The sequence below is a fragment of the Aquila chrysaetos genome, chromosome 12, assembly GCF_900496995.4.
Source record: "Aquila chrysaetos chrysaetos chromosome 12, bAquChr1.4, whole genome shotgun sequence".
In the NCBI taxonomy this organism is placed as follows: Eukaryota; Metazoa; Chordata; class Aves; order Accipitriformes; family Accipitridae; genus Aquila; species Aquila chrysaetos.
Genome location: NC_044015.1, coordinates 41633557 through 41659587, shown reverse-complemented (window position 1 = coordinate 41659587; position 26031 = coordinate 41633557). Strand labels below are relative to the sequence as shown.

At 42.2% G+C, this 26031-nt stretch overlaps 1 long non-coding RNA gene across 3 annotated transcripts; it reads left to right on the top strand.

Annotated features, from left to right (window-relative positions):
• The first annotated feature begins 941 nt into the window (after positions 1–941).
• On the top strand, positions 942–21188 carry LOC115349147. Of its 3 annotated transcripts, none has more exons than XR_003926009.2 (7): positions 942–2877; positions 4506–4696; positions 7129–7294; positions 14701–14770; positions 15766–15923; positions 19634–19819; positions 21028–21188. It is a non-coding gene; the product is annotated as an uncharacterized LOC115349147 (long non-coding RNA). The 3 variants fall into 3 exon arrangements; XR_003926008.2 differs by having other exon boundaries at positions 19631–19819; XR_003926010.2 differs by lacking the exon at positions 942–2877 and adding an exon at positions 3401–3468 and having other exon boundaries at positions 19631–19819.
• The last annotated feature ends 4843 nt before the right edge of the window (positions 21189–26031 follow it).

The window sequence follows — 26031 nt, the reverse complement described above, 5'->3', positions numbered from 1 at the left end:
TGGGGTGTGGTGTCTGCACTTGTAGAGAATCCCTTTAAAAAAATAGGGTCGCGGATCTGATTTGCACTCTTCTCAAAACGCTCGTTAATTCTGGACCAGCCAGAATGAGGCAAGTGGTCGGCATTTGTTACTGATAAGGAAACTATTGAACAAAAACCCCGTCCATACGCATGTTGTAGGCACTGGTGCAGCCATGGAGAGGTTCGTGGTATAGCCCGTGTATGAAGTTAGCAGCCTGCTAAATCATTCAGGCTGGTTTGGGGCATTCGCAGGGGTGGGTGTTGCTTGTTTCAGTTCACGTCTTCCCTCCTTCCATGGTGTAACCAGAAGTCTCTTCTCCCAGCAGTTTGAGAAACTTGCAAAGAGCTGAAGATGAGAGACAGAAGCCACTTTGCAGCTTTATATAGATCTTTTGCATTTCCTGTGGGATTTTATGTGAATTTTTGTGCTCTCTGTGGTGCAGGTGATAATGGGGAAGGAAAGAGTGGTGACAGAAATTCATGTAAAGCAGGAGAATACATTTGAGGAGGTCTGAACTTCAAAGAGGTGTTGATGGTAGTGAAAATGCTGGGTGCTCAGCTTGCTGAAGAAGGAGTTGCTGATGCAAGTGCTTCAGTATGTATTTAAAGTGAGATTTGGGCTTCCTGTTGTTTCTGGGGTTTTTTTTAAGTTGACCCATATATCATTTCCCTGGATTCATAAGATTTTTTAGTACTCTGTTCTGTGAATGTATCAGAGGGACTACTTTTCAATTATAATTTTCATGCTTCTTATTTCATTTTCCATAATTAAGTGTTAGACTTTCATAAGATGCATTATCTCTAAAACGCTAGCGTTGCATAGCAATTTCATTTTATGTGAACTTAATTTGCAGAATTTTTTTAAAATACTTTTGCAGTTAATGTATTGGCTTATATTATTTTACAGGTTTTCCAGTAGATACAATCTGTGTTCACAGTCAGAATGTGCTATATGTAATACAGGTTGCTTTTACTCAGGCTTAAAAGGGGATTAAACATTCTCATGAAAGCTGAGCACTGCTTGCTCAGAGTAAAGGAAAAAGAAACACTCTTCATTGCATTTCAGCCTGCACCTGTATCTAAGTTACTGTTTATCATAAAGAGAAGGCATCAGTCACCAGTTTTTTGTACTGGGAGGCAGCCTGGGATAAATAACAAATCCTGTAATTAGGCGCCAATAGAATCTAATTGACTTACGTTAGTCTTCAAGCTGAAATCTAGCCTTTCTCTCTTGTCATGGCATGGAGCATCCTTTGTTTAATGAACACTGAAGGGAAATCGAGTGAGGTAAGAAAAAATAGCTCTTCTGAATGGATGCAGCCTTGTGCAAGTGTTTGAAGTTGTTATTTTAAGTGCTTATTTTAGCGACTTTTGAGCTGAGCATTTAGAATATATAGAGTAGCATTTAGGAAAAATGTTAATGTGGTTGCTTACTTTAACATGAGCTGCAGCTCTGCCAGCAAAGATGAGACATGCCATTTAAGGAACACAAGCTTTGAGTGAAGTTTTTACTCGACTTTATTTAGAAACTTGCTGGAGTGCACCGGATGCTGGGGGAAACCAGAACACACTTTTTGGATTGTCAGACCAAAGGCAGGAAGGTTCCCACAGAGCCCTCCTCCTTATGTAGCTTCTGTTTCTTATTTAGATTTTGTTTTTTAATACCCAAGAGCTTTTAGTGGTGTTCTGACAATTGTGGCCTGGAAATTTGTCTAAATTAAAGCAGGTTTTGTTTGTTTACTTAAAAGTGCTAACAGACTCAGACAGTCCCACAGCATTTTTCAGGGCTTACATCATTCTAAAATAGATTCAATTGATTCAAAACAAATTTGACAAAAAAAAAAAATTTTCTTTGCCCACTTGATGTATTTGTATCTACACGAAAAGAACAGCTGAGTCTTGGCAGGTATGCTGAGTGTAGTATCTGGAATTGATATGAAATATCAATTAAGAAGGTTATTTTAGTTGCTGGAAGGTACAAGAGAACACAAGGAGTTAAACAAGCTAGTCTGAAGATGTGAGACTAAATGCAGGAGAGGTTGGGAGCCAGATCCTCAGCTAATGTGAGTAAATGTGAGTTCCACTGAGGGCATATCAGATGAAGGGCAGCTCCCATACTGTTTAGCTTCTTTTTTTGGATGATTTGAGGTTTTATGAATCCCCACGTAAAGAAAGATGTGAAGAGCCAGGTATGCCTTCACAAACTGTCTGAAAAGTTGAGGATGATCAGTTGAGTCATGGAAGTTTTCTTCACATTTGTTCATTGCAGCTATATGATACAGCAGCTGTATTACAACACGTATAAAAAATACAAATTAACATCAAACCCTTATCCACATTTATTTATCACATAATTAAACACAGGATCACAGTGTTTTTAACTCTAGTTTTGCCTTCCCAGACTCTCAGTCAGGCCCCAGGAAAAGCACATGAAAACTGCTGTGAGAGGAGGAAGCTACTTTGCAGTCCAGGAGCGCTTGCTGTGCTACTCCTACCACTTCACTGCTGGTTTTCTTGAGGACAGATGCATTAGCTCAAGTGCCGTGAGGTACTAGAGCCGCGCAGAAAGGAGAGATGGCTAAGCAGAGGATCTCGGTGCTCCAGAGGGTTAAATCCTGGGGTGCTCCAACAGTGGTAGGACTAACCTCCTCTGTAGTCCCAGGATAGAGGGGAGGAGTGTGACAGGCATATGGAAGTGCCCGTTTCTCCACTGACCGCAGAGGGAGCATCAGGAGATTGTTCTCATGGAGTTGAAATTAGCTTTTGAAGGTAGCCACCTCTCTCTTTCTCATTCAGAGAAATGTCATCTGCTGTTGGTGGCGTGTCCTGTGGAAAAGTGAGAGACTGAAGGAAGAAGGTATGTGGTTTGGGCTCTGAATTTCAGCAACTGAGAGTTTTTAGGACTTCATAATTTATCTTTCAATCAAAAAGATTATTATGTAGGCCTACACGTGTGTTGGGAATATTTTAAAAAAGAAATTCACAAAAGAGTGAAGTAGAGTGCAACTGCTTTCATACGTAGACGCTCTTCTGCCTTAGAGTCTGCCCCTATTCTAAAATGTTGGGAGACCAAACTCCTGGGAGAGATTAAAGGATATGAGGGAGAGATATGAGAGTGACAGTCCGGTTCATGGCCATTGGATTTGGCATTTGTCTCTTGCCACAAAGAGCTTACAAAACCATGAATAATTACATAATAAATACAGTTGTGGAAACAGCTCATTTGAAGAAGACGAGGAGTGTGCACACTTGTTTACATTACTGAAAAATCTGAGTTTCTGATTTGTCTCACTCCTGCAAAAAAATGCAAAGAACAAAAAGAGCAGAATTATATTCTAGTTAAGGCATAATCTAATAGTGTGTACAATTCCCTGCTGCAGGACCAGAGTGTGTCCTGAATTGCACTGGTACGAGCTGAAGAGAACAGAATTCGATTCTGAGAATCCAGGTAACTGGTGGTGATACCCAAATCAGAAGAAAAACAAATTTGACTTTCGTGGGTTGAAATGGCAAAGCACTTGTTGATTTTACCTGTACAGTTACCTGAAATCACTGAATGGCCTCTGCAAAACTGTTTTACAGTTTCAATGTGCAACAGCTATATGAAGATATGTTGCTTCCTCCATTTTAAAGGCCTAATCAAGAGTCTTCTGAAGTCATCCAAAAGCTTTTTATTGGTTAGAGGTGATGCAGATTCAATTGCAAATAGTTAGGTTGCTCGCTGGTATATTACTCTAGGAAAGTGCTGATTGATTTATTCTCCTGTGCAAATGTTTGGCGATGAGTGGTGACACCAAAGCCTCAGTCTGTGTTCGACTGTTTGGAGTCCCTTGAACATGGTTTTGTAAGGCCATTTCTAGCTAGTAATTGGTAACTGGATGTGGTTAGGGTAGTTAGATAAACATACAGAGGAAGGGGATGAATCACTAAGTAAATATAATGTTGATGCTGTAGGAACTGCTGTTACGTACAGCACATTTGTGGCAGATGTGACGTATTTGTTTTCTGTTGTCAGGAAAATGTTACTTGAATTGAGTCTAAATGTGTAGTTCCAAATCTGCATATCCACACCTTCTTGATGCATATGTTGTCTCCATTTAGACTCTTAACCAGTTGTCAGCTTTTAACATACACCACTTCTTTTTACATATCCCCTTAGAATCTGGTCCCCTAATCTGAGGTCATATCAGAGAAGTTTCCATTGCTGTAAATGTCACTGTAGTTGCACCATTAAAAGCCCCTAAATTAGATGGTCTGCGTTAATGTAAAAAGACATTTATGCCAGTGAAACAGCATTATAGTTATTAGTGGAGCATGTTGGCAGTTTCTGTCAGCAATTTTTGCGACCATGTAACATAGAAAGGGATAAAAATACCATTTACTGTGATTTGCATGCCACATAAAGAGGACAGAGTGATACGGTACCACAATCATGAAGAAAAGCCCTGCAAGTAGTTTTCTGTCCTCTTTTTTGCACTTTTTCAGGATCTTGGTGGGTACACAAAATCTACCTGAAGAGCCTTACGCTGCTTGTGGGTGCTCAGGCTGGGGCACCCCGTTATCCAGCAGTCCCAGGGCAGCCTGGTCCATCCTTCAGCGGATGGAGCCGTCAGCCTTGTTGGGAGGGAAGAGGAACCGAGGCAGAATGGTCGATGCCAACATTTGCGTGCATCCAGGTAAAGGGTTTATTCATTCCTATTTAGTGTTGAGGATTTAACCATTAAAAAGGCCTAATTAGAAGACAAATTAGATGTTCGATCATCCTGTTGCAACTGAGATAAAAAGTACGTATATCTAAATATATGATACGTGCATATATATATATATGATACATGTATATATATGCATATGTGCTGAAATGAGTTCTCCAATCCCCTAGTGTTAATTTTATTTGTAATGCACAATCTTTGATCAGAAGAAAGAAAGATCAAAATTCCTATCATCAGAAGTGTGGTTAGTACATTCCCTTCGTGTGTGTGCATGCATATACATGCACCTAATTCACAATTTCCAGCCCCCAGTTTCCAAATGCTGGGTCCCACTCTGCCACACCAGAGTCCTCGGTTCTCGGCAAAGCTGGGCTGTTTTGAAATCATGGAAGACTTTTTTTGAAGACAAAAAATTCATGTCTGAGCTTTGAACTCCGTGAAATTTGCCATGATTTGTAGAATATCTCTGCCTTGAGTTTTGGTGCAAAGTTTCAGCAAGGAACTGAGTACTAAGCCACAATACATAGAAAATTACATAAGCTATTGCCAGGCAAGATATTGCAGTGATACCATAAAATCCTTCTCTGGTTACTGCTTTCCTGATCCACTTGGCATGAAAAGTTACCTTGACTTCTACTTACTATTATCATAAAAACTACAGGGGTTTCTTCTTGCTGCTACATGTTTTGTGAAAGATCCAGTAATTGGTAACATGTGAATTAATATTTTGCAGTAACAGAACAGAGCGCACAAACAACCATGAGAAATTGTGTTCTGAAAAGTCACTTTAGCATTTAAATCTATGGCAAGCATCAGGGCTAGAAAACCACACTCTTTAAGAAGCAATGGACTTGCACATCAAGTAGCTTACTTTTCTCCTGCTGGTAACCAGCTATGTGAATATTTGCAACTAAAATGGAAACATGATAAAAAATTAATAGTCATCACAGATCCTTTTCTGCGATGCTTATATTTTTGTAAATCTTTGCAGCAAATTCTGTTGTATCTTCATACTGGAATTGTTTTATACTTGGTTTGAAGGTACTCCCTTGCAATGTTATACTGTGGTCTGCTGCTTTGTTAGAATTTTAGTTATTGGTAACATGTTTAGCTCAGTTTGGTGCACTACAAATTATATGTATGCTCCATAACATTAATTGTGAAACAGTGAACAACTAACAATGCCAGAAAAAGAATGAAAGAGAAAAATCAGAGTCAAAACACCCTGTAAAATCTTAAGGTACATTTTAAAAGATTGATGAGTTTTCCAGCCTCCTGTGGGTTACCTCTACTTATACAGGGTAGTGAATTACTTGGATCATCTTCCCCCTGATATCCTTGACTTAATTGAGCTGTAGTGTGAGAAACATTTATTCAACAACTGCAGGCGCCAACGCTGCGGGGGAGCTCTTCAGCTGGGCTGGAGAGTGAGGACTGTAAGATTCTCAGAGATTGTTCAATACAGCCATTAAAACACAGGAATGGATAAAGCCTTCTTGAAACCTCTAAGTCACTGGATAGATCTTTTGATTCGAAATCTTTTTGAACTAGGGTCACCTATGGTTCCTTTGCAGCTCTCAGCCTCGCTGTTGCATAAAAGAGGCCTTCAAATTTCGCCCATTTTGTCTGACAAGATCCTTTTTTCAGTGTTCATCCTTCATGACCACAATTCAATCATTTCAGATGACAAAAACCACCTAACAGTGGGTTCTCAATTCTAATGGAGTCATTTTTAGCTGGTATTGTTAGTAATAAAGTAGAAAAGGAACACAGGCTTTCAAATTGGAAGCAACCTGGTACTTTTAAGAAGCTATTCTGTATAACTGAAAGAGCAGTGCTAAAGAAATGGAAGGAAATTTAAATTTTGTCCTTGCAAGATACTTTAATCCAATATTTATAAGCAAGACTGTAAAATCAGGACTGTCAGAGAAGGAGCTCTGTAACTGGAAGCAGAAACTCGCTGTTTCCAGACCTGGCCCTGCTTTGTGACAGTAAGCACATTGCTTAATTACGTTGTCTTGGTTTTCTCTGGTTTTGACGCTGGGATGAGAAGCAGCTTTGAGTAAGGCTGAACGTAGCTGTGATACAGAGGAGAAGAGAGGGAGCAACAGGTTTTCTGCTGGCAGGTGGCACTGAGTGCTTCCTGCGGCAGATGGAGCTGGGGTACTGAGTGTGTAGTCCTCTGTGCACCTCCAGTAAATCCAGTCCACACTGGTGACCCGAGAATCACTGTAAACAGGGACCTTTGAAATGTTCATAGAGAGGATATTATAGAAAGCCAAGAAACCATGGCTGGGATATGCAGTTAGCAGAGTGAATTTTTCCACAGAAACCTCAAAGACATTTCCAGTTTTAATGTTTTTAGCTTTGAAAATATAATACAACTTTCTCATTTTTAGGTCTCTGACCATTATCCCCTGGTCTCAGCAGAACAGCAGCAGAGTATTTAACAGCTTCATTAATGCCAGAGTAATAATTACGTACTGCAGGAGTGGCTATCGCATCAGGAATTTTTGTGCCAGAACTGCAACTGCATTCTGCAGAACTCGAGCAACATTTGTAAAGGTATAAAATTAGTGAAAAATATTATGTAATCTGAATCTAAAACAATACTAGTATCTTAAAAAAGAGAAAATGGGAGCCTGTGAGCTGGCTGCACTGCAGAACAGGTAGTTTACTCAGAGTGGGGTTAGTTACAGCTGCTCAGAATAACAGTTTCACCCTCCACCCCTTCACGGAAAAGACTAAGGCAAAAGTGCAAGCTGTTGGCTGGGCTGAGTAATTAATCCACAGAGAATGGCTCACCCAATGAGTCTGCTTTGTCTGTACACAGATTTGAATTAGAACAGTATTTGAAATGATGCATTTTCATTTCTTTCCTTGCTACAACATGATCACAAGTTATCTGCTGTGAATTTTTTCAGTGCAATATTCAGAACTGTGTTTCATATTTATAATTGGCCAAATAATCCAGATGCCAGCTTCTGTTTTCTTTGTTATTATTTATTAATCGTGTTCATTACATTTATATGTATAAATGTAATATGTAAATATTCTCAGAGTTATCATACTAGATTTCAAAACATGCACAAAACAATAACAAAACTAAAGTAAAAAAGAATTTACAGAATCTTGCGCTATTTGCTGATTTATAAATGACAGAGATTACTAGCTATGTGTGAATCACACAGGTGGAAAAACAGGTCATCTGTCATGTTTCCTTCCTCTAGATCTTGAAAATAGAAACTGGAGCTGGCTCAAGGGCTCACTGCAAGAAAATGCCTTTCTCTTTTAGAGAAACTTACTTGGGGAAACACGAGAGATGTGAAGCTTTGTGCATACTTACAAAGTCTTTTCATCTTAATTACGAGCATCTGAGACCTTACAATTTTTTCAAGCATCAGGATGGTACAATGATGTTATTTTATAGCAAGGCCTGTATAACTATAGTTAGAATCCACATGGACATTTTTCAAATAGTCCCCAGGTACCTGGTTAATCAGTCGGATCCCTTAGTGACTCTTCTAAGCTTTGGGTTAGTTTCTGAAGCGTGACACTTCCAGAGCCTTCCCACCATTCTGCCTATGTTAGGTCTCATTTTAAAAATGACACTTTAATTTGATATTTAACTATTGTCCAGCCTGGAAATAAGGAGGAAGCCAGGGCGGAGACTTTGGGGCAGCTGCTGAGGGCTGCAGCTGGACGGTCCATAGGGCCTTGCACCCTGGCACTTACCTATCTTCAACTTCAGATCACCTGTCAGGTTGCAACGAAGCTGTCTTTGTGCTCCCAAGAGCTTGGCTTAAACATTATTTATGCCTTTTCTTGTAATTTGACCAATCTGCATAGAACATGGCTAGGGAAGTCGGGGTGTGCTTTATAAATCGCCTGTAAAGCTACAGCATGCGACAGCAGCATGAAGTTTTCCTCTGCACCCACTCCCTGTCGCATATGGAGAAAAGACCAGTAAAGCGGGTACAGCAGAAGCGAGGGGCTTTCATGCCCTGGCCCATTACATCACTTCGGCACTGCCCGCTGGTTATTTGCTCTCTATATCACTTCTCCCCAGGGGGCTCAAAGAAATCAGCAAATCTCCCCCAGCAGAGCTACGAATCCCTAGCCCAATTCATTCAGGCGCAGCAGGAAAGCCGGGGATTAATCAGAGGGAGAATGCTGTGAATTCCTGCGCGCTTTTTCTTTCCCCAGCGCAGCTGGTGGTGGGGACACTGCCAGATGAAAGCGGGGCTGTCAGCATCCATCAGCCTGGCTCCGGCAGCTGCATTCCAGGGGATGGGTTGGCCTCAGCTGGTAGCTCCGGTGCCGCTTCCCTCTGCCAGGTTAGATGCAGGAGGAATCCACATTCAAGTACACCTCGCTCTTCCAGCTTTCGATCTGTTTTAGGAGTTACCAAATTCTCTAAGACAAAATTAGAATGGAGATACTTTTGAAGGTTAGGCCACAGCATCACAGAAACCAGGGATGGGAGAATTTATTGACAGCCCATCTTCTCGCCACTTCGGAGTTGTTCTTTTTCTGATATTAAATTTCCAAAATGAGGTTTCTGTGATGTAACAGGGAAGCTATTCTTAAGGAGCTTTTTACAGGAAATTCTGTTTTCTCTAGGATGTCATTGTTCAGTTATGACTTATTGTTGTAGTTCTCCACGGTGGTAAAATACCCACTGATAGAGCTGAATTTTTCCTTTTTTTGATTCACAGAATCCCACTATGTGTATTAATCATCTTCTGTTCTCCAGCCCCCACAGCACTGTCCACATGTATTAGTGTTATGTAGCTGTGCTGTGATCATACATGGGAGTCACTGGGTGGGAGCCCATGTTTTTTATTGTAGCATATTTATCAGAAGAGTGCCCCACTGCATTGCAAACAGTAAACAAGTATCAGAAATACTGTGATAAATGAATGTTAGAACAGCACAGCATGCAGCAGTGGCCCAGCAGCCTCACTGCTAGGTCTTACCATAAAATTGGGCACTCATTAGGTCTGCAGTATTATTGGAAATGTGTCCCTCCTGGTTTCCTCCCATGAAGACAGTGATCCCCAGTAATCCCCTGCTGTGCTGACCGCCAGCGATCTGCCACATCACAGTCAGCAGCCTGCAGCTGGCCAGCAAAATCGTTTTCTATACCATAATGATGGTCTGTGAAAAATGTTAAGGAAGGAGAAAAAATTGGAAACTGTTGCTTTTAAGACAATTTTAAGTTCAAGGGCCAGCCTGTGCCAAGACTAATCAGAAATGTGGCAAAAACTAATATGCAATCTTCTATGAAGGTGAAAATCAATTTATTTTAATATAACTTATAATATTATTAATGAAATTTGTGAGTACATATGATTTGAAGTAGTAATATACTCATGTTCAAAGTCTTTATTTTGAAATTTGGGATTTGGGATTTGTTTACATTTTAACATACAGAATTCCAAAAATCGTAATTCTCTTTCATTACTATTTGCCATCCTGCAACTACTTTTTCTTTCTTGCTTTGATCTGAAAGGCCATATCAGGTCCACTTGAGCATCTATCTTTGCAGAATAGAGCATTTACCACTTGGCCGTGCAAACAGTTGTGCCGGGGATACACAAGGCTGGGGATAAGCAGTTGGAGATGGTAAAGGGTTGTACCGTAAGCCAGTGGTGCTGTTAAAAATTCATTCACGAAACACAACTGGGGGAGGAGGGAGAGGGAGAAATGAACATGGGGATGAAAATTAATGACATGGGGGAAGAAATTCTTAAATCAGCATTGCCACTGGGAAAATCGTATTTTTATGCATTTCTACTATATCCTTAGTGTCCTCAGGCTCCTGAACTTTGGATGCGAAGAGCTGAACAGGCCTATTTGCTATTCAGTACCTTTTCATGCTTTTCTGTGATTCTCTGAATATATTTATCTTGTACATGCATATGTAAAAATCTGTTATTTTAGTTATTGTTTTCCTTTCCGACCTAAAACTTGTATTCCAACTAGTAAAGACTTGCTAGAGACTAAGTGGGGATTGTTTAAACACTTCCTGTCTAGCTCCACTGGTATACTTCAATCTGTTTTGCTAAAGAGAAAAAAAGATTAATCATTCTTGGTGGTTTTTTTTAGAATACTTGATTCTGACAGTGAAGGCAATTTGTGTGACTTAACTGTGATGCAGACACTATCCTCCTGTTGTTTGAGTCATACTATCTTATTTTATCCAAGTTCTTAGAAATAACTCTCTGAAAGGTCAATCTTAGTTTAGTAATTGGGATTTTGGGGGTTTGGTAGGAACAATCTAGTTCCAAATAATTAACCTGGACAGCATGTCATTGAAGGAAGAAAAAAATAACTCCCCCATTTGTCTGCTTTCCTCTTAGATCTCCGCACAGGTTACCAAGACCTAGGGTCTCAGTGTGCAGTCGTACAGTGCGTCTGCTCACCTGTTTACCCGTCCCAAGAGGCGAGGAACGAGCAGAACGTGTCTGAATTCCTTCTGCGCAGGATAGCTGAGCTGGGGGTAATAATTTACTGCAGATACAGACCGACAATAAATTAGTACGCCCCCAAGAGTCTGGAAGAAACAGAGGAGGAGCAGTGACTCATTTCTGAGTCATAGAGCCTCCCCGGATTTATCCTGGGATGATGTACTGTATGCACCACTCCTTGATCTGGTCTGTCTCGAAAGGACAACTGAGCCCTCAACAGCCCTGAATATAATTGTGGAAAAATAAATGTTAGCTAGCAGCAATCATTCCTTGGCAGCAGCAGACTTTATTATGTTTTGTAAGATCTTCCCTGTATCAGGTCAGAATTTTGATAAGAAATGGTGAAAAAATGCAGGGCAGATTGGTTTGGCTGCTCAGTCAGTCTGCAATCAGAAGTTGTCAGATCACCCCTCTGCAACCCTTGGCACGAGTTACAGGAGCTGCTTTGGGGGTGTATTAGGGATCAGTCAGAGATCCCTATATTGTTAAAGTGGTGGGCAGCCATGCAGCAGCAGAGACAACGCTTTTTGTGCTTTTTCTTTCTCCTCGGTTTCTTCTAAAGGTTCTTTCTGCTGGGAGCATTTTCACTGCTTTGCATTGTTTGATGCCTGAGGCTGCATCGATCTCCCACCCAGCCCTGCACCCCATGGCCGCCCGCCGTGGTTGTGCTCGGGGACCTGCCCTTCTTCTCAGCACCGATTCCTAACGGCAGGGGAGGATGGAGGTTTCAGACCTCTGGCACAAACAAGGCGCCCTGTAATCAAAACCATCTGGGTTTATATGGGTCCTTTTGAATTGGGTGGAAACCACCACTTGAGAATACCAATTGTACCAGAAGCTTTCTCAGGCAAATAAAACTCATGTAAGGGATTGGTACCAGTCCTGCGCTCAGTCATGGGGTGTACGAGACAACAGGAGGAGAGGTATCTGGAAAGCCCTGCAGTATTCTGTGGTTGGGGCTCCAGTGTAATTACAGCAACCTCAGACCCTTGTACGGCACAGCATATAGGAATCATAAAGCTACTTTAAAGTCATGGTCCCCATTCTTTGCCAGAGCACAAGAATAGAGAGGCTGAAAATCTGGAGTTTAGGCTTTGACAAAATCTGTTCTGAGGCAGGAGCAGTTCTAATTCCTCATAACCTTGTCAGGATTGCTTACAGCACATTTCCATCCTAGAGCTGTGGCTGCATTTTGTCTTACCAGGCACCAAAGTCAAGATTTGAACCCCTGTTTATAAAGTATTTTGGTTGAAGGCACTTTAATCTCTTTCCAGCGCTGACTACTCCTAGCTGGCAGAATAGCTGTGCTAGTTGGACTGTGGACTGTTGTTAATTTTCACAGATTTTTCTTTTTACAGATCACAAGTGTTGTGTGTGATTTGATGAGCAATCTAAAAGGAGGAGGTTGTATTCCCTCTTTTTTCTACCTTTCCTTTAGTCCAAGCCTCATGGTTCCACTTCCACTCTATTATTCAAAGTAATAGCACTCATTAGACCTTTTGGTGAGCTGATTTAACTCCCCGTCTGGCAAGAAACTATTAGCTTGGCAAGATAAAAAGTGTGCTTTCTGCTTGGTTAGCAGTTGGAGGGGTCCAACAAGCATCAGAGCCAGCACATGATAAGCTTCAGGAATGCATGGCTGTGAGGAGGAGGAATGGTTCCTCCCCCTTTAAGGATCACGGAGCTATCAGATCAGTTCACTCCATCTCCTGTAACTTCACCCTGAACCTCCCACCATGTTCCAAATTTGAACAGTCAACAGGTTAGGAAAAAGTGAACAGGCTTTCAAACTCGGACTCTGGTGCAATGAGGGGACCAACAAGCTAAAAACAGCCACAGAAACCCAACTGATGGTGCAAGTCGGCCAGGAGAGTTCTTAATTTCTCCTTGTCTAACAGACCTTTTTTTGGCTTATTATATCTGTTTCCTTGTGAAAGTGTAATGGATAATGTATCTATCTTAAGTATGTTAAATGTCAGATATTTTGGCAGGGGTCCATTTTAATGACAGTTCTGTTTTAAAGATGATGAATGTCCACTGTAAAAAATTCATTGTCCTTCTTCCTGTTGACTGAAGCAGGTATTGATAACAGTCTCAGAAGATGAAGCCGTCAGTCACTAAACAGTCATAAGCATTAAAAACGTATGTAAAGAAATAAATTTCCCTTATTCCTATTTCTTTTACACACATCAAATATGGGATACAGTGAGAGGTTTGGATTAAAGATTAGTGCTAAGTTTGAGCTGAGAAGATCTAATGAACTACCTGTAATTGACACCATGCTGAACCATGCTGAACTATTCACCAGTAGTGAATAGACCTGGACAGAAATGCAAAAATCATTAGAAACATCATTGCACAAGAAGGAATATTTATTTCTGCAACTTTTCCATCTTTCTATCAGATGAAGTCCTGTTTCATGAGCAATTCTTGCTTCCTTCTGCATGAGCAGCAGTTCTCATTGCACATCCATAGGCAGTTCTAATCAACCTAACGCTATTAGACAGTAACAAGCTCTTGGAAACAATACAAGGATGTAACTTGACATTACATGTATATATATTCAGATAATTTTGTTAAGCACAGTTCAGGAAGCTTGGCTGCTATTTTGTGAAATAAGTGAATCCAAACTAAGTTGCTACACCTATAAAAATAGCCATTACAGACAGACCTCCAGATCAGAATGTTATTCACAACATTAGACTTGTGATCAATATCTGTGAGAGAGTGTTGCTAGAAATAGTCATGCCATGGTAAACCTACATGCCGTTTGCTTCCTGCTAGCTCAGAACAGTTCAGGCCCCAGTCATTCTGCAAAGTTTCCACCATGTTTTATCTTCAAGAACATATAGAAGAAGCAAAACCACTTGACTCCATAGAGAAGAAGAAAATCCTCTGCATTCTTAGATTGCATAGCAGTGTCACATACTCACTGAAAGGAAATGAGTGCTAACTCTGCCTTTGCCTTATGAGGTGACATTTTCATTCCCAGAAGACTTGCATTTATGCAACTATAGATTCACAGATTAGAAACAGGAGGAAGGCTTTGCCTGTGTACGTGTTCCACAGTACCTGGGGGGTTTATTGTAAATCAACAAACTGGTCCTCCAGAGGCAAATCTCTTTTTGAACTCATCTGGGAAGTTTGTATCTGGATCTGATGCTGCCACCTGGTGTCTGGGTGATGCTTTAGGCTGGCCCAAACCCCCAGGTGAGGGCCATCCCCGCACACAGGGCTGTGGCCATCCCGTATCACATAAGGGCCTGGGGTAAGAGGACCAAGGATAAAACGGGTTTGTAAGCCTAGCTGCACCTGAGGACCAGCTGGGTTATCTCCAAATCCACAAAAAGCTGATTCCACCTACCATGCTGTCTGCAGCGGCCAGTGAGGAGGAACCTGGGTTGTGAAAGTCCTCGGCACTGGCTCAGATGGGGGGGACCTGGGATTCTTCTGTCTGGAGCAATCTGGCAAATTCTCATTTCATCTTCATCTTCCCAGCAGCAGCAGGCAGAAGAGTGGCCCCGGAGGCAGGACAATCCCCACTGAGTGGTCCAGGGCTTTAGGATGGGTAAGTGCCAGAGTCAAAACACATCTTTTAGGAAGCAGAATCAGAGGACTTCACAGTAGCTTTCCATTACAAAATCGGCTGCACAAAATGAGCTGGATAAGAGAGACCCGGGCTCTGCAGGGTGGGATGGTTTGGTCAAGCTGGCGTGTAGGTTGACTCTGCTGCCGTTGCGCTTAACTGCCTTGCAGGGCGGCTGCCTTGGAGGGGCATTGCCTTTGATAACAGGGATTGATTAGGCAGCCCTCTTGCTTTTTCTTGTGTCCTAATGTGATATTGGTAAAAATGTTTGTGTAACCGTGCTGTGAATTAAGTTAGAAGCACTAAAATAACTAACACCCACCACCCCCCTGTTTATTTTTAACATGGATGAATTCCTCATCCAGTTCACCCCGTGAAAACACTTGTATGAGAATTCGCACAGCCTCTTGATGAACCGGATGGGAAATCAATCCAGCTGGAGAAACAAAAATCTACATCCCCGTTCCAACAAAAAAATTATGGCCCAGCCAGATCCGTTCCTCAGTCTGTGCCGTGCTGTGCGGAGACAAGACAAAGTGCTGGTCTGAGTTACACTTTAAGCAATCCAGCCTTTGAATGTGAGACAGTCTAAGGCTACACCTGGAAACAATTTGCTCCACCCTCTTAGTTGATAGCGTGAGCTGCGAGGGAGGGAGCGCGGGAGGGAGAGAGGGAGGGAGAGAGGGAGCGCAGAGGGGAGCGAGAGGGGCGGCGTCGAGTGTAGCGCGAGGACGAGAGGTACGAGCGGAGATGGAGCGATCGGAGAGTCGCGAGAGTGTCCGAGGGGGGATATCGAGCGTTCTCGCAGGCTCTTCTCGCTCGCGTTTTATCATCTGATCGCACTCCTTGCTAGCTCTTTTCTCTCTCTTTCTCTCTCTCTTTCTCTCTCTCTTCTCTCTCTCTCTTTCTCTCTCTTTCTCTCTCTCTTTCTTTCTCTCTTTCTTTCTCTCTTTCTTTCTCTCTTTCTTTCTCTGCAGTATGCCTTTTTGCTTGGTTTCACTATACAGTACCACAAACAGCTATATGAGCATGGAGCGGGGATAACTCACGTGCCTGGGGCTGGGGAGAGGAAAGGCTGCCTGAGCTGATGCTGCCACCAACAGAAATATCTTTGGAACCGGGGCCAAGTAATCAGGTAAAATGCTTTCTGTCTGCCTATGCCAAGCAGTTTCTTTTGCTATTCTCCAAATATTTATGTCTTTGCAAAATACATAAACATTTCAACAGTGGTCTCTCTAGCACTTATTTCCAGCACTTAATCTGAAGTTGCTGTTTCCATGCTCCTAAACCTCCTTCGATATGACTAATTCACACTGGGTGAGCTCCTGACTTGCCTAACCAGAGGCACGTAGCCCCATAGTATGAGAAACAAACTCAGACAGAGAAGTAACGGGAAGTGGTGACGGGGACAGCCGCGCTGCTCTGTGTTTGCATATCTGCAACTGAAGTTCACGTCTCCTTATTTCTCTTTTTCCCTTCTTGTTTTCCTCCTTCCTCCTTTTCTGCAGTGGTTAACAGAAGAATTTGTAGTTTAAAAGGTGCCTGTCTCTGAACTTTCCAACAGTAACAAAAATGCAGGAGAAGTTTGGATTTTAGATTAACGTTAAATCTAAATTCAGCTGGTATATTAGAGTTCAGTGTTTCCTCTACTATTTATTAATAATTTAGACACTTAATGTATCTTCTCATCTTAAAATTCTGAACTCCTCACTGATCTACACTAGCAAACACCCCGACACATAAGAATTTTCCCAGTTAGGATGAGTAACTGACTGAGGAGCTGAATTAATCAACATTGCGTGGTCTGTGGCAGCTTGGAGATAAAATTCCTGAGCCCCCGTTACTTCATTGACTTTCTGCAAAAAGCCTTCCTTTTATATTTTTAGAGTTTAGAGGATGGCATGTACATAGCAAGTTACATCTAAATAGTACACTCTCCGAAAAGTTTGCTATTTTCTTAATGTTCATGAATATTTCAGGAACTCGTGCTAAGAGGTTTCAGTGCATTCCAGGACAATGATTTCAGGTTTCTGTTTTGCCTTAAGAGGAAACGTGGCTTACTGTGACACATTCTACATGGTTTGCATTATTCTTTTAGACAGGGTTTATTGCTGTTACAGAATCAGATGTCCTGAAAATATACTACTTTTTTTTTTTTTTTTTTTTTTTGTAAGCAGGACTATATGTTCTTCCAACTTTCTCCCTGTTTTTCCATTCTTATCATCGGTCCTTGACATGAGATGGGCATCATTTTTGGCTGTTTTGAGAGTAGAGTTCTCTCTAGAAATTCATTCATTCTCTTAAGTCATGAGCAAGACTGGAGTTAAGGAATAGAGTTTACTTTTCTCACCCTTTCAGCTCATTGTTTTCCATTGCTTGAACTGGTGAATACACTTGGATGAAAATTTGCAGTGACAGCAATGCATGAGATAACCAAATTAGCCTTTTCCAGCTGAAATGTCTGTGATTCTATTGTAAAATAACTACAGTGATTGGCATCAGCACATATTATAGCATCTGGGAAATGTTAGCTTAATCTCAGTACAAGTTACATTTCAATATGTAAATGTACAATTTCATTAGTAATCTTTGCTTATATTGATGCATTTTTGATATACCATAAGACCTCTTAAAAAATAATACTCTGTTTAACAAATACATTTGCTGCCTACAAGGTGTATGTTCTCAGACAACTGAAGGAGCACTTAAATAACATATAAAATCCATGTCAGAGTTCAAGATACGTGCTTATACCGATTGCTTTTACTTTAAAGAAATGCCTGATAGCATGCTAAGGAAATTATTGTAATTTAAAAAACCAGAATGTGAGAGAAGCCAATATTAAAAAGTATCTGGGTCATTCCTTCTCATAGTTAGAGCAGAGAACTCAAAGAATGCTGAGAGACAAGCTCTAGCTAATCTCTCTATCGTAATGTAACATGAACTTGCCTTACAGCTGGTTTAGGTGGGTTTGCACAAAAATACAGAGCTGTTAATTGGGGCAGCTGAGATGCAGTCATTTTGTCAACTTTGCATTTGGGAGCAGAAAGGCAGAGGGCTAACTAATAACCCAAACTGCTGTATACGAATGTGAATCGTTGCATTAAGATAAGAGACAACAGATTATTTTTCCCTTAAGTTAGCCATCTCTTGCATTAACTATTTTAGACTCTGAGTAAAATGAGGATGGCAAAATTCAGTAATACAAAGTCCTCTGACCACATTAAATGTTTCTGTTATTTAGCTCAGTTAAATGATGCTAGCTAGAATAGTCAGTGACACAGAGACAGCAATTTACTACTCCAGTTACAGGGCACTTCCCTGCCCAGGGACATAGAGCTGTAACTCCTAATTACAGGTGGATTAATCGGTGACAACTGAGGCAACTATTACTGCCAGCTGCCCTCTTCTGCCATGGATCACCTCCTCACAGGTTTGGGATCTGTCTGTGCTTCTTGGCCAGCTCCATTTACAGCCCTATATAGTGATGTAATTTGAAATCAGTGACGGTTAACATAAATATGCTGGGCTGTGAACTGGGACAGCTGAGGCGTGGAAGGTTCCTTGACTATGATGTATATCTACAGGGATGGAAACCTCCAAGGACCACAGCTCACGGCAATAATTGCTTTAGCCACCCCACCTCCCATCATCTGCTCTTGGAATAAGAGCCTGCACTTGGGCTCAGATGGAAAATAAGATTAACAAGAAAACCACTTTCCTTTCTAAATTTTTCCCCTGTATAATACACACACTTTTATAAGAGGACAAAACCCCCTATCTTGCTAACTTTAATTCAGTCCCTAGTCTGTGGGGCAGCTTGCCTTGATTACATTGTACTAAATTACTCATCTTGGATATATGCTTCTCTTTATTTTCTCTGCCAAGAGCAAAAATATGATATTATTTGGCAAGAGGAATGTGTATCTAAAACGTCAAATTACAGCTCATAACTATTACGGGATAGTTTTGGCGATAGCCCTTTGTGATTGTTCCAAAACAGATGTCTCTTTCTAGGAGATCCTTAGAACTAATACATGCTTTATGTTTGGTTTGAGGTGGTATTTTGAGAATGTTGCACAAGGACACTAGCTGGGTGCATATATCGCTTTAGTTTAACTTTAAAATTCTAATTTCTCAAGACTTCCAAGTCTTCAAATTGCATTAACTCATAATTCTGCGTGTACACACGGTGCAAACATGGAGAATTGCAGATCCTTTTTTACAACGACCAATATAGCCAGCCTACGAAACTGCATGTTATTTAACATAACTGAAGAATAAAATGATAAAGCTAGTTCATATTTGTCAACTTTTTCATGTGATGTTACAAGACTGTTACCACTGGAACTCGATTAAATCTCTCGTGCCTCTGCCATCTTAATTAACTAATATCAGCTCTTACTAAAATTGAATTAAAGCATGTTGGTTGGTGTTACAGTTCTGCAGCAGGTACCACCATTACCAATGCACAGCCCATGTGCATTTGTTCACTTCTCATGGGACTATGAAAAATGGCTTTGGTTTAAATTTATGTGCATCTGCTAATTTGGTCTCCAGTGCTAAACTTAGAATGGATGGGATTCATGGGAATATAAAGGCTTAACAGAGAAATGGTAAGAGGCTGTCAAAAAAACCTCTGGAATTCATTCTTTGTATTCTGAACACTGATAGGAGCAATTGAACCATGACGATTTTACTATAAACAATTGTATAATTCAGCTAGTAGAAGGAATTTACTTTTGCTAATCTTATTGTCCTAAGATAGCATACTGGACATCATTTTAAATATTAAAGTATCCATATCTATTAGTAATACAACTTTCTTTGCTTGCTTTTGAGGAGGTTACAAACCTGGCAAAAGGCAGTCTCCCAGGATGGATGTACACTTGAAGCCATTCCGATGTTTCATGCTCCTGCATGTGCTGCCTACTCGGATATACAATTCCTTGGAGGCCCTTAACCCAACTGTGCCATGTTTGAGCTGCTATCTGTGATGTCCATCACTGGAGTGGATGAAAACACAGACATGTAGGTAGAGAAATGCCAGACTGCAAAGGTCTTTGTGAAGGAAAGCCATGATATTATGGTAGATGCCAGAAGTGGCAAATTTTGGATAGGGTTTGATACGGAGGTTAAACACAAGGCAGGAAGCCCTATAAGAGGTGGAGTGACCGTGGTAAAAGCCATCACAGAAGTTTGATGCAAGGTGGGAGATGCAGTGTGAGGGATGGTGGCTGAGGAAAGGCCCAGCTAAAGAGAGAGTCCTAAGAGAGAATAAAAGAGCAGAGCTCCAAGCTTGCATTTTCAAGAGGACTGAGAAGAGGCAAGAAGAACTGGCAAAATGGTCCATGGGAAAGTTGTGAGAGGCTGCACACAACCTTGGCCAATGATGCGTGGTCCACTGCACACTGATCACACAAACTTACGCTTGTCAAAAATATCAGGGATGCCATTTGAACTGGTATAACAAATTTAGACCAGGACAGCATGGTATATTGTCATCCCTCAACTGTGGATTAGCAAAACCTTCCGAGTGACCTGAGTTATGTGGCTTTCGAGCTGTGGCTTTTTTAAATGGATTTTGTAGAGGTGGAAGGTAGTCATGTGGGGGTGGGGGTTGTTAGGAGTGGTTTTGATGAGCAAAGTCTTTTGGGCCTCCAGGTGATTACTTAATCAATCAATTAGAAGGATTCAGGTAGAGCTGTACTTACTGCCAGATGATTGTGATGTTATGGAAGAGGTTTGAATGGAAGAACTTGAAAATTTAGCAATAGACTAATGATAAATCTTCCCTAGACTTGTTCAGATATCCCATTGCAGGAACTCTGCCTCTTGATGATTGGATTAATGGCTGAAAGAGACAGCTTGGCAGACTCGAATAACAGACTTTCCACAGATTTGCTTTGGAGGGCTTGAGCCTTGTAACCACACGGTAACTGTAAAGACTATAAATAAAATTTTAAAATCTAGTTTAGACAGTCTTTAATAAATTATTTTAATGCACTGTTATTGGCCCTTCCTTCAGGATATCACAAGTCTGCACTTTCAGTTCAGCAAGCTAAAATGTGCTCTCTGTCAAATTATCAGCTCGGTTTTGTCTCACATACTTAATGGAAGCCTTGATGCCCCTGTTGAAGCTTCATCCTAATGCGAGGAAGGCTTTGTCATCTGACTGAAAGCATATCAGAGAAGAGCCATCAGAAGAGTTATCTGGGACTGCTCTCAATGTTTTTCAGACGCTGGTCCACACCCAATGAATTACGGCTTTTCTTGCCCAGTTCGTTACCGAGACAGGCAGGACTTGGTGAGGAAGCAGAGGACAGAGGGACAGCTGAGTGGAGCCGGTTGCTCTGAAGGACCTAAGCTGGCCATTGCCACCCACCCAGTGCTGCTGAGGAGTCCAGTAAGTACAAACCAGCTGGGAGTGGGCGTTTGGGGGTGTACTCTATAGGTCTTCTGTTCTCAGCTATTTGTGGTCATTGTGGGCTTTAAGACTAAAATCCGGGTGGCTGGGTAATTCCCTTGCTAAGTTGCTGTTCCTTTCTTTCTTGCCATATTGTCATCAAAGAAATGACGTGAGGAGTCCATGACTCCTGGCAGAGATAGAGCTTCGGGTTGCACATGTAAAGCCTGAAGAACAGCATGGGATCTCAGATCTAGCAGGCTGGGTGACACTTAACTAAGAGGTGTCATGCAGGAAAAAAAAAAAAATTAAGCCTAGCTCTGAGTTCCCAGATGTATAAACAGTGGCAAAACTCAACTTTCCTGGTTCCTAATAAGTGGATGAGTGTTTAGCCTTGAACTACAACGGGGCTTGGAAATCACTCAAAATATTTACATTATAGAGTGGGGTTTGCTTAAGATGAAATATTGCATACCTGTCGATTTTCTTCCTAATCCTAACCGCAATGGGTAGTTATGAGTTGTAGATCTCTGTCTACTGACCGATCTCAACCCCCACACATTTTTGTGTGTGCGTGTGCACGCCACACAAGGCTTTTCTTACAAAGATAAAATGTTCCCCGCCATCTGTGTGTGCACTAGAAATAACAGAAAACGCCCTTTTCCTGTTCTATGAGAAAATTTTCCATGTTATCAGTATTTGTAAAAGAACAAAACCAGAAAGTTACCTATGAAAGCAGTTAGGAGTACTGAAGAGTAAGCAGTGTTTCTGAACACTTTTAATTGTCTTTCCCCCGTAGCAGCAAACTACACATTATTTACTATTAGGGGTAACTTCGTAATGTGTTAGGTGTATCCCAAACAAAACAAGAAACTGCAGTCATAGCATCAAGCAACGCCAATACCCACACTGGAAAATATAGCCTACAAACTGGAGACCAGAGCCAAAGCTTAATCCCCACAGGTCTGTTGTTGTTATGTTGCAGGGTATATTGTAAATAAAGTGGGCAAGTACAAACTAGAGTTCAAAAGATTATATCTGGTGGTAGATGACCATGATTTAATCAGCTTTTTATCCACTACTGTACTTTGTATTTTACATATTGGGTCCGAGTCCACTGTTGAGCTGGTGTAAACAACAATGCTGCTATTATTAAAAAAAAAAACAAACCAAACTTGCCTCTGTAGAGCAAAAATGAAGCAGCTCAATAGTGAACTTCTATGCAGCAACTTAAGTCCAAATAACTGTGGTGGGGGTTTTGATTTTGGGGTGGTTTGGGTTTGGGTTTGTTGGGGTTTTTTTAGCTTTCTAAAGCTAGAAATTATTGCTATGATCATGCCATTTGGCTTCCTAATCCAGATCATAGATGTTCCTCTGTCAAGCCTTTATGTTGTATTTGTAGCGTATGTCCCTCTCTTACAGTTGTGTTTGGAAAATGCCTCTTAATTCTAGCTTTTTTTTTTTTTTAAATTATTTCTCTTAAGCATCCAATTGACATGAGACAACAGAGGAGAAAAAATACTGAAACTTTCGGAGGGTTTGATCTCTGTGCAAACTGAGCATCCAAAGGAAGTTTTCTCAAAACTTTTGCACTAACTTGTAGCACCAAAAACTAGGAGCTTGTGGAAATCCCACTGAGCCCTTACCTATATCTTTTGGCAGCTAAACCTCTTTGAAAATCTGGGCTCTAGGCCCAACCCTGCAAAGAGTTCTCTGTGGAACGACTCCTCCTCCTGCCTGGGGCGGACTGTAGGATAGCTATTTTAATAGCTGAGGCTTTCAAAACAGCCTAAAGCAGTCAGGAAAAAATAATGTAACAAGCGGCAAGTAGATGAGTTCCCAGATGATTGATTCTGGAGACCTTACAGAGATAGAAGTTGTGATTTGTAAACAGCTGAAAGATGGCTAGAGATGTGTTTTGTAACACACTGTGGGCCAGTTTCTCTCTTGTGAGATTTTGTGCATGGTCACTTTCTGGCAAAAGAGAGGTCCCAACTCACTATGGTATGTGCTCTATAAGCCCTTTGGACGCATGTCAAAAGTCACACATGATTAATATCTCTAAACATTGCGGTATTAAAGTTGTAGGAATGTGGTAGAGATGGAAAGTGCCTTATAAATGTGAAGTATTGTTTCCTGTGTTTTTGTTATTTTGCTTTTTTCACTCAACTTTTTTTTTCTTATGGCATTCTTTTTCTTATTTTCTTATTCTTTTTTCTTAGCTCTACCTTTTACATTTTTGTCCCAGAAATAAATTGCTTGGAACAAACGGGACATTTAACGGAAGATTGCACCATGTAACTTTTGTAGAGTCATTAAGGCAGATTGGATTTAGTGGCATTTGTGGCTCCAGAGGTGTTCAGTCATATACGTCCTTGTGTTTGGGTAGGTGTGGGACCTCGAAGAGCAGCCTGGACTTGCCAAGATTCTCTCCTAGTCAGTGGTGATTGCAGACTGTAAGGGAACGAATGAAATTCAGAAGCTTTTGCCATTTCTAACAGAGAAAATAGCAAAAGTCATCACTCAGAATCAACATTAAGTGTTAGATAGACATCCGAAAAATTAGTATTAGGTATTTCAAAATAAGCCTTTTTAATAGCAATTGTTCTATGTGTTTGTTTGTTTTTTTTTTTAATTTCAGTATAAAGTATTTGGTATTTTAAGTATTTAATTGTCTTGGCAAAAAGCCACTAACAGGCTTTGATTTTGGAAGCACGTCTGTGTGAATGATCCTAGTGGGTTCATAATGGACTTGTCCATTAAGAGCTATTTTTAACAATGAAGTCATAACTGTAATGTAAAAGGAAAGCTAAAGCTAAACTAAAAAAAAAAAAAAAGTTAAATTTGCAATATTCTGAAAGAATAAACTGTCCTGCAGTCACAAAATATCTAAAGTTATCCCTGACACCTATCTTCCAACTTACATTATTAGCCTGATGGTTGGAAGAAGAGAATTTGTTAGCTCTGCAAATCAAGAAAAGATGACAGAAGTAAAATGCAAAAGCAGCACATGAGCTTGGTTTCATTTATTTTTTCAAGACCAACTTTGGAAGCCAAAGACTTAGTGCTAGAAAACCAGCATAAGCATTTGGGGATCACTGCTGCAATCCTTTTCAGGTAGATTCTGATGTATACAGGATCTTGACTGTAGTATCACATCTTACTACATCATCCAAAATACTTCACTCTATGGTTGGTTGGCCTCCAGCATTACATCTTTGCGTGTCTCTGGCACCCTGGGGGTCCTGCGCGTTAAATGCTCCTTTGAACATGCTGAACCTTGGAGGGCCGGGTTCTAGACTCGGGAGAGGAATTTGCCCACTTTGCTGGGGAAGACTTGAGTTGCCAGCTGTGGTGCTTTTTGTGGTCAGGGAAAGGGCGCAAAGGCAGCGAGTTAGTGGCGGTGACTGAGGCCTGATCTGGGGCAGGGGCGCGTACTCTCCCCCTTTCTGAAGGGGACCTCTTCCTAAACATCTATCGAAAAAACACTGAATACGTGGCAGTTCTTGCGCTCACCTCCTTGTGTTGGCTATACGTTGTGTGGGCAGGGGCTGGTAAGGTCTTTCCTTGACAAGTCAAACCCTGTGCCCTCTGCTTCTCTACTCTTCCCTGAATTTCTAGATTCGTTTTTGATGCTGCTTACCTGTATCGTTGTAACGCGCAAAGCTCCCATTAGACCAGGCAAGGCAAATCGGTGTGCAGATGCTCCCTGTATCCCGAACAAACCGAACACGTTGCTGGAATCCCGGTGGGTTTGGCTATAGGGCTACCACATGGCATTGCCAACACTTCTGCCATCTTACTGTGATTTCTGCTGGGTTTTTTGCATTGGCTTCTTCTAAACTTTTTTTCTCGTTCCTGTTCGCTTCAGATTGTTACTGGTTTGTGCCCCTATATATTTGACCCGTCTTTCGTTTTGATAGTTCCTGGCTGCATTTTTGTCACCAGTTGTTTCCTGTCACGGCTTACCTGTCCTCGAGGAGTGTTTTCACCGACGTGCCGTCCAGTTTCAGTTGCACGCGGCGGTATTGTGCAGCGAAGAGGACGGGTCTAAAGGACGGCGTAGCACAGATCCTCGTGGTATCCCGTGAGGGGCGGGAAGGCACTAATGCTAAACCCCAGAGATGGTGGCAGGGGTTAGCGAGCTCGTTCTGGGTCACGTACGAGTAGGCAGACCGCCTCGGAGCAGGAGTCCAGCGGCTTCCAGGGAGCGGGACTGGTCCCGCAGCATCCCGGCCCTGCCTCGTCTGGGACGTGGGGAGGGCAACTGGGAGAACCGCCGGGCGTGAGCTACCGAGGTGAACGGGAGCAGGGGCTGAGGGAAGGACAAAGCATTGCCTGGGAGCCGCGGGGACGTCAGAAGACGGGAGAAAACGTCATAGCGCAGTTGAGCCGAGCTGGAAGCCCAGCCCGCCCGCCGATGCTGGGGGAGGCTGAGCCGCCCGCTCCGCGCGTCCTGCCGAAACGTTCCCTATCAGGCAGGCGTTGCCTACATCCTCCTCGGGGCCGGGGCGAGGCGGCGGGGGGGGGCAAGGCGGCCGCGCCGTTCACCTGCAGCGCCGGTAAAGGCAGGCGGCTGCATCCCCCCCCCCCGCCCCAAGGCCGCCTCCAGGCTGCTGCCTGCCCGCCTGCCTTGAGGGGTGGCGGAACGACACACACACGCGGGACGCCCGGGCCGGTCGGCTGCGGCCCCTTCTGGAGAAAACACGGAGGAGGAGGAGGAGGAGGAGGTGGGGGGGGACACGGCCACGACACACCCGACCGGGGCCGGGCCCGGCGGCGGGGCTGAAGGACCGGGGAGGGGCGGCGGAGGCGGCGTCATGTGACCCGCTGCCAG